Genomic DNA, 18501 nt, shown 5'->3' on the forward strand with positions numbered 1-18501 from the left:
CGCTAGTTATTTATAAACTACTATCTTCTAAAAATGTAATTTACTGATTTTCACCTTCATTTGCTTGCCATTGCTGCTCACTCTACTTTTGAACATAACTGTCCTTGTTGTCAATCCTCATAGAAAAGTTCCAAGATATCTCTCTGTCTGTGTATTTGTAGCTTAGAATAAGATCTTGCTAACTGCTGGACCGCCTATGTTCTTCTTTATCTAGGGGAGATTTCTAACTATATTGCTATGAGAAATCGCCACTGGAAAATACCCCCCCTCCCCACCCTTCCCCTATTATTTTTTGTCATAAGTTAAATATCCAGATATTGCTAGTCAGCATTGTTTGTACTTTTCAGTGAAGCTTAGAATATCATTGGGTGATTTTAAGCTGTTTTTCTGACCATTCCATGTCTTCCGCTAGACGTTAGGGGCGAATCAATTAGTCATTTGATAAAATTTCTATTACCTTTATTTGTCAAAATAAGTCGAAAGTTCGATAAGGACTAAACAGTATTTTTTAATGGCAATTGTAGTAATCTTAATAATAAAGTTCTTTTGTCTTAATAAAAACATTTTATTTTAATTTTTAACAATAAGCTTTTGTGAAAATTTGCAATTTTTGAAATATTTAAAACACGATTTATCATAAAAATTTTGCATTAAATTGCTGCCTGTCTGTCTGTCTCAGAATAATGAACCAAGAATAAAGGGAAAAGTTAATTGAGTATAAATTCAATAACTTTAATCATTACTTCAGTAGGTAAGCTTTATTTACTCTACTAAATTCTGGGGGCGATTTCTCTTTTGAGGGATTTGTGCCCTCCCCAAACAGTTGTAAACCTTCTCTGTACCTTTCAGTAGCTTCATTGTAAAGGAGAACCATATCAGTTCAGCAGTAAGCGAGAACCTTCTGAACAGAATAGACATCATCCTGTTACTTTCAAATAAGGAATATACCTACTAAAACATTTTTTATTCACAAATTATCTTTTTATTTCTGATGATGAAGCCAACAAAAATTTCTGAATTATTTATACTTTATTGGTGCCATTTTACCTTTGTCTAAGTAGCGTAGCTTCTCTGTTAAATTTTTTTTGTCTGTCTGCCTGTCATTGTCTCAATATAGTCTGTTTAAAAATATCTATTGAGAAAATAATGAGATTTTTCATAAATCTGAGGTTTCCCTTAAAGCGCCTATTAAGCACAGGTTTTTAAAAATAAATTGAAAATGAGGGTAAGATGAATGTCTTCTTTTTTTCTTTTTATGCGGGGCCTAGAAATGCGGTGCCCTATCTCTACGTGGCTATCCTGTACTCAATATAACCTAACCTTGCACAAGCGGGGGGGGGGGGGGGCTTCTATGCACTATGCATATTGTCATCCTTGTTACTTCGAAATCTTTGTTCTTCACTACCTTGAAATTACATAATAAACCAGTAATAAAGAATTATAAGAATAGTACTGTCTAGTTCATATTTATCTTAGTGCTTAAAACTTTAACTTATATATGTAATTTTAAACTTTTTTTTCTAAATGTTAAACTTTTTTGAATGTTGTCATTCTTGTATTTTTAGCCTTTGTTACTTTAAACTATGACAAAATCTTCTAAAATGCAAAGATAATTACTCAAAATGATGCTGTATGGATGTATGTAACATAAATGATATTTAGTCATACCTACATGCTTTTATTATGTCGGAGGAAGTAGTTTAAACAAGGATAACAGTATTCATAATCAATGAATATAATCTATATTAACATAAAATAGAATTGTATTTTAGGGATGGTTGAACATTGTAATATTTTTCCACCTGATGAATTTTCTGTATTACATTAACAAATTGTATAAAAATACATTCTATTGAGTATTTTTGCTACTAAAATCACTGTCGGACACCATCCTTACTTTCTCTCTCTCTCTTTCTCATTTTACTTCCTCTTCCCCTTTCCTGCCATCTCTCCTAGTTCTTCCTGCCCCTTTACCTTTCTTAAACCAAGATAGACATTACCTGCTGTCTCTCTCTCTTACTCTCCAACCTTTTTAATAATGTTCCTACAATATCTTTAATGAAAAAAACCACATCATTCTCTCTTGAATTTGAAACTTTAATATGGTTTGGAAGAAATATAGGAGGGGGGTTTTAGGCAGGAATTAGGCATATATATAGCTAGCAAGCGAAATAAATATAAAATAATATTTGGGGGGCAGATAAAAAGATCGTTTTTATAAAAATAAAAAAAATCAGCTGATATTAGGTACTTAATATTTATTCGAATTAATTCAGTTGTTGGGTAACAGCTGGGGTTGGGGTGAAATAATTAAAATAAGATTTTGACTTTTACTTTTCCTAGTTGCTGCTTTGTACTTACACACCTCTTTGAATCTGTGTTGGTAAATTGCTTGCACCGGACATATTTTCTGCACTACTGTCTACTTTCCCGGATATTCAACGACGATTTTTACAGGGGGATACCCCCCCTCCCCCCTTCCCCAAATTCATTCTTCAAGAGGGGTTAGGCTTAGCAACCCCCTTTTAATTCATTTAAATCTTTTCTCTCCCTTCATCACTATAAAATTGGTTCCAAAAATATTTTTGTTACATCTTATAAGTTAGCTAGCCATTGTACACTTTTTTTCTGTAATGTCATGATTTTCTAGTCTCTAGGAATCACTTTTTCAGTATGTGATGTTTTAAAGTGGATGTTCTTTGCCGGAGAAAATGTATCAACTTGAGTTCAGTGTATTTTTTGCTGGCTTCATGGTTTAATTCAATTAAAGCTTTAGTGAATGAAATAGTGTTATACTTTTGGCGCTTTTCTATTGAAAAGCCTGTCTGTCTCAATATTTCTCTCTTATTACCCCCAAAGATATCAAAGATTATTTTTGCAATTAATACTTACTATTATACCTAAAAAAATTCTTGATTTGCAATTTAATTTAATTTATCTACAGCTTTTCTATAAAGAAATGTTTTTTAGTCCGCTTGCCAAACGCCTTTTAAACTTTTTACAGGTCTGGGGATTGTTTTAGAGTAGGTATTTGGGTTTTAAATCCAATAACAGAAAAATTTCAGAAATTACATTTTGGTTTGTTGAACGTTGTTATCCATGTTATATCTATAATACAAAGTAGAACGATGTCTGTCTGTCCGTCTGACCGTCTGTCTGTCTGTCCCTTAAGATCTCGGTAACCACTGAACCGATCGGATTCTACTCTTCAGGGTATATACCTATTGGTCCTGTGGTGGTTTTAAGCTATTTTCTTGGGGGGTGGGACACCCCCAACCCCCCCAAAAACAAAAAAATCCCCCCCATTTTTTTTTTTTTTTTTTTTTTTTTGTAGAAGAATTCTTTTGTAGAAATATTCTTTTGTAGAAGAATTCTTTTGTAGAAGATTTCTTTTGTAGAAAATTTCTTTTGTAGAAGATTTCTTTAGTTCTTCTTATTTTTTTTTTTGAATTTTTTTTGTTGTCATCTCTTGGGGCAAAGCCCCTAGAGGCTAGGGGCGAAGCCGCTAGTGCTTTATATAGTATCAATAGCTACACAGACACACACACAAATACACTTAAACACACACACACAAACAAATACCGTGATACACAACCACATATTTTCCTTAGTTTTTTTGGCAACAGTGATTTTGTTGTTTTCTAATGCTTGGTTAGGAAAATCATTAACAAATCTGATGAGTTATACACAAGAATTATTGTTTTTAATAAGTAGTAATATAAATATAAAGATATTTTTTGTCTTTCCCTCTAACCAACCGATACTGTCCATATCTATTGCTCTGTATTCTAAAATTGAAGTAATGCGGTGGAAAATATCCTAAAACTAACATTAGACATTTGTAAAGATTCCTTAAAAAGAATACACCAATTGGTTCAGTGGTAAGCAAGATTATAACGGACATATTTACTATTTCGTCATTTAAATGCTGTGCGACTAAAGAGTGTTTTTATCCTTGTTTTAAATACCTAGCATTAAAATTAAATTGTAACTTTGCCAATGTTTTGAAAACAACGTTGAATAGCCCAATAAAACTAATTTCTTCAAAGGAGGAAATTGTATTGTTACAAGGACATTTTTGTTATGAAGTTGGGGAGCAACTTCTTTTTTAGACAGCTTTCATAGTATTTGGCAATGCATAATTCTAAAAACATGAAATCCGCCAATTAACAAGGAAACAATGTAATTTAATATAGATAAATCCCTAACAGGCTTACAGACATACCCAAACTTTATAATATCTGCGCTACTGTTTTTGTAGGTCAATCCAATTTGCTTGCTTTATTTAATTTTAAACAAGTGCAATTATGTTTTTTAGTAGCGCAGCACTAACAGTAAATCAACGGTGATTTTCATGTTCTTGACAGGGCAGATTTAGAGCTGACAATTTTACGATACAGGAGCCTTAACTAAATTATCTGCTATGTTTTATGTATTTTTTCTTTATTTTTCCCTATATTTGTTGATACAATACAAACTTAAAAGTTCTTAATTTGGGAAAATTTTTATTAAATAACATTCATTATTGTCCGTTCGCACGGATAAGTAGGTACCAGCTAGATTTTAAGATACAAATTGATTTTTAGTCCAATATTGTATTTTTTGTGGGGGGGGGGGGGAAGAATTATTATCCATTGATTTATCCATGTATGCCTTATCATAATCACATTATTTTATATGTTAGCTACTTTTGATGAATTTAGATTGTTTGGATTTTAAACAATAGTTTTGATCTACAGAGGAGGTATTTTTATTTATCATAGGTAATTTATATCAATTTTTGGTCCATTGACTTATCCCTTAATATCCCTGGAGCACAATGCATTAAAACAAATAGAATTGTAACTAGACTTTTGATGATTATAATTTATTATAAATTAGTTTGTTTAATGTTCCATGTTTATTATATAATTCTGCAGTTAAAAACCTTTTTGATTTACGAATAATGCAGCAAAATTTAAAAAATAGCAATTGTTATAAAAAGAAAAAGTAGGGTAGCAAAAACAGACTATTAACATTACCTATTGTGAAAAACACTCTTGAAGGATTTTAAAAATTGTATAATCACGAAATCTTATTTTTAGGCAGTTGATTTGTTCTAAGTTTAGTAAGAACATTAAGGATTACTAGTTTGTCTAAAACTTATCCTTCAGTCAGAATTGATCAAAAATAAGATCAAAATTTTGTAGGTAGATATAGTTTTGGTTCATGAAGAAATTAAACCGTTCACAATTCAATCCTTACTAAAAATTTATTTTTGCTAAAATGTTTAAATGAAATGTTTTTATTACTTTGCATCAGGTTTACTTATTATGCCCTAGTTCCAAGCTTAAATATTTTATTTTTACTTTAAAGTTGTAATAATATTTTTAAAAGAATAAAAGTATATCTACGTCATTAGGAAAAGATAAATGAAATAAAATTGAAGAAAATATAAGTGTGAACTTGCACATTTAGGAGTTCCAGAAAAAAGTCGCGCAATCAAAGCGTTGGTTTGATGTTACTTATCCTAATATCCTTGGGTGGAGTATCCCATAAAAAGCGGATGATGCTGTGGCTTCTCTAAATTATCTCTTTAAATCGAAGTAGAATTCCGTCCTAAAGAGATAATCCTTATCATGAAGTAACAGGAAGACTATGTGTCTGTTTTTCTGTACCGAAGGATCTCGCTAACTGCTGAACTGATTGGGTTCTACTTAACTGGGTAGCTTTTCATAGGTCCCGGGAAGGTTTATAATCATATTTTTGGCGGGAGAGGGTACCACCACCCTCCTAAGAGAAATCACAAAAAAAAACCGAAATTAAAATATATTCTAGAGACTTGAACGGAACATAGAACGAAACCTGTTTATTATAGAGTAAGCTACACTTTAAGTAATATACCTAAGAATCAATAAAGAGTTACATGTCAAAACGTTGCAACCCTATTTCCTTTTCTTCCTTCAAATAATAATAATAATAACTGAGAACCATTCAAATAAAAGATTCAAAACTATTCCCAAAGTTTGTTATTTATTGCATTATAACAGCACAATATGAGACAACATAAGCTTAAAATATTCTGTTATTTGGTTTAAGATCTTTGAAGAATTTTGTTGTTAGCTTAGCTTCTCTTAAACTAAGACCAATTTTAATTTAAGAAAAAAAACTTTGAGGGTGGTAATTTTTTTTCTGGAGGCGGTTTTTGGGTAGTTGGTCCTCTAAAGATAGTTATAAACCTTCCTATGCCCCATGGAGAACCATATCGGTTCAGCGGTTAGCAAGATCCTTTATGCATTTAAGGATAGCATTGAATGTATAATTGTTGATAAGAGTAAGGTACATTTACTGTACCTTTTAATCTAAATACGCCAATCTTGTTGTTGCTGCGCTTCTTTTGAACAAAATTTGTCCTTGTGGCTGGAAAGAATAATAGTTCAAACAATCATTTTTTTAATTATTCGCATGCAAGATGTTCCCATTAATACAGTTAGAATTATACATTTTTCTTTTGTTTTTGTACGTTCACAGATGTCAGGGAACGAAAAAAAGACTTAAAGTTTTTTTTCCTTCTTTAACCAATTCAAAGTTTTTTTTCGTCATTCATTATACATCGCCTAAAGAATCTCCAAAACACTAGTTTTCTAAATTTTGGTCAGTTTTTAAGTTTCATGTAAAAAATATTAGATCTAACTGGACCATTAAGTTTACTTTTTATAGAAGCAATGGTAAACTTTATATAAAATCTTCCATAGCGCAAAGCGCCGGAAATATTTTAACTATTTGAACAAATTTTTAAGTGGCAACGTAACATAAGAAAGAGTAGGTAATAAATGACTCAAAAGGAAATAAATCTTTTAGTCCATCTAATAAAGGCACAAGTTTTCATGAAAACTAATCTTGTTTCAATACATTATCCATTTTATTCTTGTGTGTGTGTGGGTTGTGAGTGTGTGAGTGAGTAGTGCACTATTCACTGGGTATTACTCAAAATTTGCAACAACTAAAACTTGCTAAAAATAGGATAAATGGTGATGCCATTATGATATCCTTTATACCTTCCATTTCAGAATTTAGGTGTAGATTTCAAATACTTAATATTGATGACAAATAAATCCTAATATAAAAGTATTTGGATGTCTATCTGTACTGAAGGAATTCGCTTACTGCTGAACCGGGTTGGGTTTCCTTTACAATTTAGCCTATCATAGGTCCAAAAAAGGTTTGGGTATAGTCCCTTTCGTGGCAACTCACCTTAAGGGGCGATTCTTCGTATGTTTCACAGTTGCTTTTCTCCTATTTCTAGCCCTTGCGGGGGGGGGGGGGGGGCTCTAATCCTGCGGGGTCAATTGCCTAACCCTATGGGGCAATCAACTAACATAACCTAAAATAACCTATAAAAAGCTATTATAAAAATACGACGAATTGCCCCTGAAGGGGCGTTGCCACGAAAGGGATTATACCCGAAGGTTTACCACTATTTTGGGGGATATCACCCCTATAAAAGTATGACCACCCCCATATGTTTTACTTTTTCTTTTTTAAAACTAAAAATGAAAATTGGAGTGGGTCAACTTCTACCCATCTCCTAAATTGCATGCTACTTTTGGCTCAATTCTTTGGAAACTTTTCATTCGCTTCTCAGCCATGGCAATCTTTGAGTTTATTAATCACATAAAATCAAGATTTGCAAGAGATTTGTGTGGACTTTTGTGTTTGTGTGATTATTTTGCTCACAGTCACATGGATATCTTTTCTACGTGTTCAAATCAGTTTTAATAAATTTTTGGATTTTCTTTTAATTTTTAACTCTATTTTATAAATCTCTTCATTTTTACAGCTCATTGTTTACATGACCCAAAAGTGTTATATCTACGTTCTCTCATTTGTTAGATCAAAATCAGACGTACGGACGGATCGACCCTAACTAGAGTTAAGTATAGAAAATGAAACTACGGATCCTATTTTTTGATTTATTTCAGCTGGATTAGAACTGGTTTTCCCTAATATTTTTCATTTTACTGTCCGCGGAAAACCGTCTATAATACTATATGGTACACTAGTTGCTACGCCCCAAGCATCTAGGGTAGGGTGGTGGATGTCGGTAAAATAGCCTAAAACCACCCTAATACATTTATAAAGCTTTCCTGAAAAGTATAACACATTCGGACCAGCAATTTTCGAGATATTTTGTTTGAGACAAATAAGCCTTACTATTTTATATAATAGGATAAGATATAATATGTTCATTTTCCCGAATTACAAGACAAAAAAATACTTGATTTTAATAATGAAATATTTTGGAACATTCCTTTCCTTACCTACATATTGAAACAAATAAAAACAACAAAATTCAGCTGGATGGTATGAAGACCAAAACCTATCTTTTTGAAATGATGTAAAGTTGGCTAGCGAAAATTTTGTTTAATTTTCTTGATTATTGTGAAAGTATTTGCGAATGTGCCAAATTAGTTTGCTAATTTGATATTTGTTTGTTTGTGTGTGTGTGTAAGGGGGGGGGGGGAGTTCTGACACTTTTGCGTAAACAGTGATTATAGGCTTTGTCTTAGGAGATAATGGATAGGTTATTTGGCAAAAAAGTTTCCTTTTGGGATGTAGTTTTCCTATTTTTAAAAAAATTTTGGATTCGGCCTCCAGGTTCCGGTACTCCAGGCCTCCAGGTGGATTCTGGACAGGTAAAAAAAAAAAATTCAAGATAGAACAAAACTTATTTAACAAAAGTTGGTACTTTATGGATGGTATGAAATAATTTGAAGAAATTTTTGAAATCGGGCTTCAGGTTCTGGTACTGCAGGCCTCCAGGTGGATCCTGGACAGGTAAAAATTAAAAATTTTTAATTTGAAAGTTAGAACAAAACTTATTTAACAAAAGTTGGTACCTTATGGATGGTATGAACTAATTTGAAGAAATTTTTGGATTCGGCCTCAAGGTTCCTGTACTCCAGGCCTCCAGGTGGATTCTGGACAGGTAAAAATTGAAAATTCAAGATAGAACAAAACTTATTTAACAAAAGTTTGTACTTTATGGATGGTATGAACTAATTTGAAGAAATTTTTGAAATTGGGCTCCAGGTTCAGGTGCTGCAGGCCTCCAAGTGGATCCTGGACAGGTAAAAATTGAAAATTCAAGATAGAACAAAACTTATTTAACAAAAGTTGCTACTTTATGGATGGTATGATCTAATTTGAAGAAATTTTTGAAATCGGGCTCCAGGTTCTGGTACTGCAGGCCTCCAGGTGGATCCTGGACAGGTAAAAATTGAAAATTTTTACTTTAAAAGTTAGAACAAAACTTATGTAACAAAAGTGGCTTCTTTATAGATGGTTTGAACTAATTTGAAGAAAATTTTGAAATCGGGCTCCAGGTTCAGGTACTGCAGGCCTCCAGGTGGATCCTGGACAGGTAAAAACTGAATTTTTTTACTTTAAAAGTTAGAACAAAACTTATTTGACAAAAGTGGCTTCTTTATAGATAGTATTAACTAATTTGAAGAAAAATTTTGAAATCAGGCTCCAGGTTTAGGTACTGCAGGCCTTCAGGTGGATCCTGGACAGGTAAAAACTGAAATTTTTACTTTAAAACTTAGAACAAAACTTATTTAACAAAAGTGGCTTCTTTATAGATGGTATTAACTAATCTGAAAAAAATTTTGAAATCGGGCTCCAGGTTCAGGTAAAAATTTCAATTTTTACTTTAAAAGTTAGAACAAAACTTATTTAACAAAAGTGTCTTCTTTATAGATGGTAGGAAGTAATTTGAAGAAAGTACTCCAGGCCTCCAGGTGGATTCTGGACAGGTAAAAATTGAAAATTCAAGATAGAACAAAACTTATTTAACAAAAGTTTGTACTTTATGGATGGTATGAACTATTTTGAAGAAGTTTTTGAAATTGGGCTCCAGGTTCTGGTACTGCAGGCCTCCAGGTGGATCCTGGACAGGTAAAAATTGAAAATTTTTAATTTTAAAGTTAAAACAAAACTTATTTAACAAAATTGGCTTCTTTATAGATGGTATTAACTAATCTGAAGAAAATTTTGAAATCGGGCTCCAGGTTCAGGTGCTGCAGGCCTCCAGGTGGATCCTGGACATGTAAAAATTGAAAATTTTTACTTTAAAAGTTAGAACAAAACTTATTTAACAAAAGTGGCTTCTTTATGGATGGTATGAACTAATTTGAAGAAAATTTTGAAATCGGGCTCCAGGTTCAGGTACTGCAAGCCTCCAGGTGGATCCTGGACGTGTAAAAATTGATCATTTTTACTTGAAAAGTTAGAACAAAACTTATTTTTACAAAAGTGGCTTCTTTATAGATGGTTTTAAGTAATCTGAAGAAAATTTTGATATCGGGCTCCAGGTTCAGGTGCTGCAGGCCTCCAGGTGGATCCTGGACAGGTAAAAGTTAAAAATTTTTACTTTAAAAGTTAAAACAAAACTTATCTTTACAAAAGTGGCTTCTTTATAGATGGTTTTAACTAATCTGAAGAAAATTTTGAAATCGAGCTCAAGGTTCAGGTACTGCAGGCCTCCAGGTGGATCCTGGACAGATAAACAGTAATTTTTTACTTTAAAAGTTAGAAAAAAACTTATTTAACAAAAGTGGCTACTTTATAGATGGTATGAAATAGAAAATTTTTGAAATCGGGTGCCAGGTTCAGGTACTGCAGGCCTCCAGGTGGATCCTGGACAGGTAAAATTAAAAATTTTTACTTTAAAAGTTAAAACAAAACTTATTTGACAAAAGTGGCTTCTTTAAAGATGGTAGGAAGTAATTTGAAGAAAATTTTGAAATTTCAAAATTTTCTTCAAATTAGTTAATACCATCCATAAAGTATCAACTTTTGTAAAATAAGTTTTGATCTAACTTTTAAAGTGAAAAAATTCAATTTTTACATGTCCAGGATCTACCTGGAGGCCTGCAGTACCTGAACCTGGAGCCAAATTTCAAATTTTTCTTTAAAGTATTTAATACCATCCATAAAGTATCAACTTTTGTGCAATAAGTTTTGTTCTAACTTTAATAGAAAAAAAAATTTAGTTTTTACCTGTCCAGGATCCACCTCACAGTGGTCTATTTTGGCGTTTTGGTGGACATTTCACCTACCTCTACTCAAAGTCAATTTTCTCAGCTTGTAGTTGATAGAATCGTTTAAAATAAAAAGCATGCGCCTTATTATTACTCAATACAACTTGTATATTCATTTAGAAAAGAAAAACAAAAGCCAACTGGTCTAGAAAATACTTTGAAACTTAGCTAAAATTTCATATTTTCATACTATTTTCTTAAGTGGCAGAGAGCCTAAATTCGATGTTTCTAAGCAAAAAAACGTTTAAAAACCTTGCAGCATTAATAAACATTACTGTAGAAATGATTATATAAAGGTAAATGCCCAATCACCAAACTTTGTGCAACATACATTTGATACAACTAATTGAAGGTTCTTCACCTTTTTTACGAAGTTATTTTCTCTTAGATAAGTAATAATACTTAATCTAGTACCTAATGTTTTCAGCTGTTTAATAGCTAAATCTAGAAATTGTAAAATTTTGTTATTAATATATCCAATAAAATTAATTAGAATACGAAAATTAATTGAAGAAGTTTAATTCTACTGAAATATTTGGGAATAGTCCATTTCGTGGCAACGCACCTTAAGGGGCTATTCGTCGTATTTTTAAGATGGCTTTTGTTAGGTTATTTTAGGTTAGGATAGGGACTATACCTAAACATTTGATGTTAAAATATCATTAAATAGTCATGTAAAATGGCTAACATCTGAGCAGCAGCCGTTACCCAGCTGCCATATGAATTAGCCCCCACTATTTTTGAGAGTATTTTTAAGCTCAGCACCCATGAAAACCTACCCCTAGACACGACACAAGCCCTATCTACACATCATACTCTTGGCCACTCTCAGCCGTTTTCAACTGGTTCTCTAGCCGTTAAGTGGCTGGTACAAGAAATTTTTAAAATGGTTATTGGTAACATTTAACATGAATAAAAGCAAAATTATGTTTCAAGAAGTTGTTTCCTACGTAATAACTAATGGATTTGCCCTGAAATTGGCCAAAAAAGGCTATACGGCTGAGCCACCAGCCGTTAGCCATCACTTTTCCACCTTTTTGTTTGATTTATGGAAAATAGGCCTACCAAGGAATACTCATGCCAAGTTTAATAACGAAATTCCGATTTTAAGTGCCATTTGCGCATGGATTACGAAAAGGATGCATTAAACCACCCCCCCCCCCCTTAAAAAATTAAAACATTCATTTTAAATCTCTGAAAGTCTCTTAATCTAGCATATGCTCTTTGTGGGCAGTTTAAATGCATCAGAAATTGAAATTAACAGAAGAAATAAAAAAATTGTAAAAAAATGTTTTTCTTATATTGGAATTTTAGAGTCTGGCCCCTAAAATTAAAGTTAAAATTTTGAAAGAAACCGGGCCCTGCAACAACCTAAACTAAACATGAAACTATGGCATTATACCTGTATATTAAGAATAATATATGGTTTGGTATGTTGCGGGGCCCGGTTTTTGGTGAAAAACTTAAAAAACTGAAAATTATTGCTAACATTTTTTGCAAAAATATTTAGGAAATGACATAATTTTTTTTTTAAAACAACTATAAAATGGATAAAAAAGTTTTTAAAAAAATCTAAAACCCCAGTTTCCTAATATATCATGTAATATTATGAATATAAATAGGTTAAGAAACTTCATTGTATCAATGTAACACTGAAAAAAAATATTTTTTCCAAAGATGGTGAAAATTCAAAAGGCAAAATTCATGACGTGAAAATAATCCTGAACCTTCATGTTTCAAAGTTCATAATTCAACAACCAGTAGTTGAAAAGACAAAAACTCTTCGGTTTCATATGAGATAGGGTATATATTTTCAAAATAAATTATTAATTTTGAGGAATTCCAATGTTGATTTTTGGCGAAATGTCCGGCCTTAGACCGCTGTGCACCTGGAGGCCTGCAGTACCTCAACCTGGAGCCCGATTTCAAAATTTTCTTCAAATTACTTCCTACCATCCATAAAGAAGCCACTTTTGTTCAATAAGTTTTGTTCTAACTATTAAAGTAGAGAATTTTAATTTTTACCTGTCCAGGATCTACCTGGAGGCCTGCAGTACCTGAACCTGAAGCCCGATTTCAAAATTTTCTTCAAAATAGTTCATACCATCTATAAAGAAGCCACTTTTGTTAAATAAGTTTTTTTCTAACTTTTAAAGTAAAAAATTACTGTTTATCTGTCCAGGATCCACCTGGAGGCCTGCAGTACCTGAACCTTGAGCTCGATTTCAAAATTTTCTTCAGATTAGTTAAAACCATCTATAAAGAAGCCACTTTTGTAAAAATAAGTTTTGTTTTAACTTTTAAAGTAAAATTTTTTACTTTAAAAGTTAGAAAAAAAACTTATTTAACAAAAGTGGCTTCTTTATAGATGGTATGAACTATTTTGAAGAAAATTTTGAAATCGGGCTTCAGGTTCAGGTACTGCAGGCCTCCAGGTAGATCCTGGACATGTAAAAATTGATTTTTTCACTTTAAAAGTTAGATCAAAACTTATTTTACAAAAGTTGATACTTTATGGATGGTATTAACTAATTTGAAGAAAATTTTGAAATTTCAAAATTTTCTTCAAATTACTTCCTACCATCTTTAAAGAAGCCACTTTTGTCAAATAAGTTTTGTTTTAACTTTTAAAGTAAAAATTTTTAATTTTACCTGTCCAGGATCCACCTGGAGGCCTGCAGTACCTGAACCTGGCACCCGATTTCAAAAATTTTCTATTTCATACCATCTATAAAGTAGCCACTTTTGTTAAATAAGTTTTTTTCTAACTTTTAAAGTAAAAAATTACTGTTTATCTGTCCAGGATCCACCTGGAGGCCTGCAGTACCTGAACCTTGAGCTCGATTTCAAAATTTTCTTCAGATTAGTTAAAACCATCTATAAAGAAGCCACTTTTGTAAAAATAAGTTTTGTTTTAACTTTTAAAGTAAATTTTTTTAACTTTTACCTGTCCAGGATCCACCTGGAGGCCTGCAGCACCTGAACCTGGAGCCCGATATCAAAATTTTCTTCAGATTACTTAATACCATCTATAAAGAAGCCACTTTTGTAAAAATAAGTTTTGTTCTAACTTTTCAAGTAAAAATTATCAATTTTTACCCGTCCAGGATCCACCTGGAGGCTTGCAGTACCTGAACCTGGAGCCCGATTTCAAAATTTTCTTCAAATTAGTTCATACCATCCATAAAGAAGCCACTTTTGTTAAATAAGTTTTGTTCTAACTTTTAAATTAAAAATTTACAATTTTTACCTGTCCAGGATCCACTTGGAGGCCTGCAGCACCTGAACCTGGAGCCCGTTTTCAAAATTTTCTTCAAATTAGTTCATACCATCCATAAAGAAGCCACTTTTGTTAAATAAGTTTTGTTCTAACTTTTAAAGTAAAAATTTTCATGTCCCGGATCCACTTGGAGGCCTGCAGCACCTGAATCTGGAGCCCGATTTCAAAATTTTCTTCAGATTAGTTAATACTATCTTTAAAGAAGCCACTTTTGTTAAATAAGTTTTGTTCTAACTTTAAAATTAAAAATTTTCAATTTTTACCTGTCCAGGATCCACCTGGAGGCCTGCAGTACCAGAACCTGGAGCCCGATTTCAAAAATTTCTTCAAATTAATTCATACCATCCATAAAGTACAAACTTTTGTTAAATAAGTTTTGTTCTATCTTGAATTTTCAATTTTTACCTGTCCAGAATCCACCTGGAGGCCTGGAGTACCGGAACCTGGAGGCCGAATCCAAAATTTTTTTAAAAATAGGAAAACTACATCCCAAAAGGAAACTTTTTTGCCAAATAACCTATCCATTATCTCCAAAGACAAAGCCTATAATCACTGTTTACGCAAAAGTGTCAGAACTTCCCCCCCCCTTATTCCGATTGGAAAGAAAACAGGCAGGAAGGGATGGTTCAAATGCTGTTTTTTTATTTGCACAGCTACTCTAACTTGGTTATTTCGTTTATTTTAACTAGGGTTGGCAATCCGTCTAATTTTTGGACTGGATTTGAAATCTTACAAGAATCTGTCCAAAAATAAAACGGATTCTCCGCGAATTCCGGATTTTTATTTTTTTTGATGGATTCCAGAATCGGGATTCTAGCAATATTTTAAAAGGATTTTTTTTTATTTACAAAGAAAATTGATTATGAACAAAAAAACGGGTAGCTTGGTGACTAATTAGAGTGGCATACTAAATTAATATTTAAGATTTTGTCATATTTTAATATTTTTATTATTGAATAGGTCCTGCAAAATTATAAAAAAAAGTATAGAATGAAGTTTTGATAATTCAAGGGAAGATTATTTGTTCTTAACCTCAATCTTTCACTTATTCTACAAATAGAGATTTTGAATGTGAAACGATGTCTGTCAGCCTGAAGAACTTGGTAACCGCTAAACCTATTATGTTGTGCCTCACTTGGATTAAAGCCACTGGTTCTGTGATAGTTTTCTAATATTTTCTTTAAGGGAGGAGACATTTCCTGCGCTGCAAAATTCCACAACTTTTAAAAAATGTTTTTCACACTTAAATTGCATAGGTATACAATATACCTACATTGTTAATTGACATATCTCTATTATATGCTATAGTGATGTTTTTTTATTCGTAAGTATGCATTTGGTCAATTTCGTGGATTTTGGCATTTTCAATCACCCACCTTGCTTTTTAAATGCGTGGGAAATCTTGAAAAAAAGTGCTTTAGGCCTTTAAAAAATATTCATCAAAAACCAGAATAGTGGTCAACATTACTTAGTGCTAACCATTCAGGGATAAGTATAGATAGTCAGATTAATAAATGATTCAGATTAAGAGATAAGTTTTATGAAAGGTACCTAATATAGATAACATCTTATTTATTTGGCAGATAGTTCATAGAACATTTTTTTACTATTTAGTTTTCAAAAGAATAAGAACTAAAATGTTTAATATTTTTACTGTGCCTAAAAGCAACCATATTAAAAAAAGTACAGACAGCATTCTTTTTCTTGTTTTTGTTTTTCAGTAGACATATTCTTCCTAGCAAATGTCAAGATGTACCTTATTAAATGCCAGAAAGAAAATAATTCTCCTACAATGTTTAAAAGTTTAATTTGAAGAAATGAATCTCTAAAACCTCTGTTGTTATTACTATTTTAAAATAATATTTATGCATTACTTTTTTCGCTTCCCATATTAATCAATTCACGATGACCTTTTTGGGTGCTTTTGATTCCAGATATTATAGTACAAAATCTTGCATTTAACCAAAAAAAAGCCATTAATCGATTTTGCTGTTAAAGATTATTACTCAAATTGATATATTTTTTTAAATCCACCTTTTTCAGCAAAATTTTTATTTTGTTACAGAACTTACAAAGTTTTAAATGTGTTTTATTGTGTGTTGGAGGGTAATTTAATATAGTTTTAACAGCTTGTCCGACACATTTATTATGTATGCTTTATATTGTTTCTGATAAGATTTTTGGTTATTTTAAGTGAAAGGGGGGATATCTACCGAGAACCCTCTCAGTAATACAAAAATTGACAATATTTGGCAAAATTGTATTTGAATGTGAGCTACAAAACCGAATCCTGTTATGTTAAGTTATCCAGCCACGCCTTTTCTCAATCATGCATGTTGGTTAGACCAATTCAATTCATATTTTTTCTTGAAATATAGATTTGTTTAAGATTTGATAACCACTCAACTGATAAAATAATCAATTTAAAGAAAGCTTTACTTAGCATTCGAGATGTTTAAAGGATCATCATGTTTTAAAAAGTCCTTGAAATGTTTTAGGTTATTTTTCTGCCAACTTATCTCCCTTTGAATGCGGATTCCTTTGGTGCTAAGGGCTAAGCCACTAGAAAATACATATATTTCTTTAAAATAAATGATAATTTTAGATAATATTTTTAAAAAGTACCTATTCTTTTATGATTTTCCTTAATGTAAAAAGCACCATATGCAGATTTTTTAAAAATCTCATGATTTTAATAAATCCACGAAATTTGACTATTATATAATAAACTTTAAAGCTATCTAGCCTTGCATGTCTTGATTTAGCTCTTCATGTGTTCAAAAGTCAAACATGATACTAAGATAAGTAAACCTACAATTTAGCTAAATAATAAAGAAAAGACAAATAACCATATATACAGGGCGACCACTGCATACTATATATACTATTTATACTATATAGGATGAGTTTGGATACTATATCATACTATATGACAAAAATTTACTATATATACTATATAATATTACCTTTATTTGACCAAAATTTACTATATATACTATATGATATTAAATTTAAATAACAAAAAAACGAATATTGTCAGTTTTGAGACAACGCCTCTGAAGGAGCGTTTTGTCTTATTTTCACAGTAAGTTTTCTCCTATTTCTAGCCCCTGCGGGGGGCTTTATCTCTGAGGGGCAATCATTAACCTTTGACTTACCTAACCTAACCTAAAATAACCCATTAAAAGATACTGTGATATGACAAAAATGCATAAAGCTCTACAGTAATTGAGAAAATCCTGAAAATATATTATTGTTTGTGATTATGTCGGGTGTATATTCTGCACAAGATTTATTTTTTTCCCCTGCTACAAATTTTTTTATTTTTCCCCCCCCTAGTTTTTTCTCGCCAAGTAGGGGGGGAAATAAAAAATACTTAAAGAACTCTATATTTTATTTATTTTATCCCTCCTACCACTCATTTTTTTTGTTTTTTTTTCACCAAGGACTTAGGAGGGGGGGGGGTGGGAATTGGAAAAAATGTTTTCAGTTTTCTTAAGTTTTACATTTTTTTTCCTCCAACCACTTATTTTTTATTTTTTCCCTCCCCTTGAGCAGGGGATCCCATGTAGAATATACACACCTGGATTATGTTTTAAATATCAGTTATTTTTCATAGAATTAACTTAACTGGGGAGGAAAAAGTTTTGCCACTTTTGCTTACTCCGTGATTATTAAGCTTGGTATTAATGTGAGACTATAAGTTAGTTGGGATAAAAGTTTACTTTTGGGTATTAGTTCACTTTGATTTATTCATTTTTTGGATAGGTTTCCAGGTTCAGGTGCTGCAGGCCAGCTGGAAGGTGGTTTAAGGACTCGACAGGTAAAAAAGGGGGGGGGGGGGCGAAAGTGACACTTTTTGAAACCAAAACTAAGAGTCAACAAAGGAACTGAACTAAAAAAAGGGTTACAGGTCTGAGATTTTGCATGGCAGTTGCTTTATAGGGGTACAATATGGAACTGTGAAGAAACGGCGGCGCAACCGCCGAAAATCGCCGTTTCCCGCCGTAATTTTTGTTGCCTTTTCTCGGCGGTTTTCGGCCGTTGCGCCGCCGTTTCTTCACAGTTCCATATTGTACCCCTATAAAGCAACTGCCATGCAAAATGTCAGACCTGTAACACTTTTTTTAGTTGAGT

The sequence above is a fragment of the Acartia tonsa genome, chromosome 8 (genome assembly GCF_053477335.1).
Source record: "Acartia tonsa isolate MP-2025a chromosome 8, ASM5347733v1, whole genome shotgun sequence".
Taxonomy (NCBI): Eukaryota; Metazoa; Arthropoda; class Copepoda; order Calanoida; family Acartiidae; genus Acartia; species Acartia tonsa.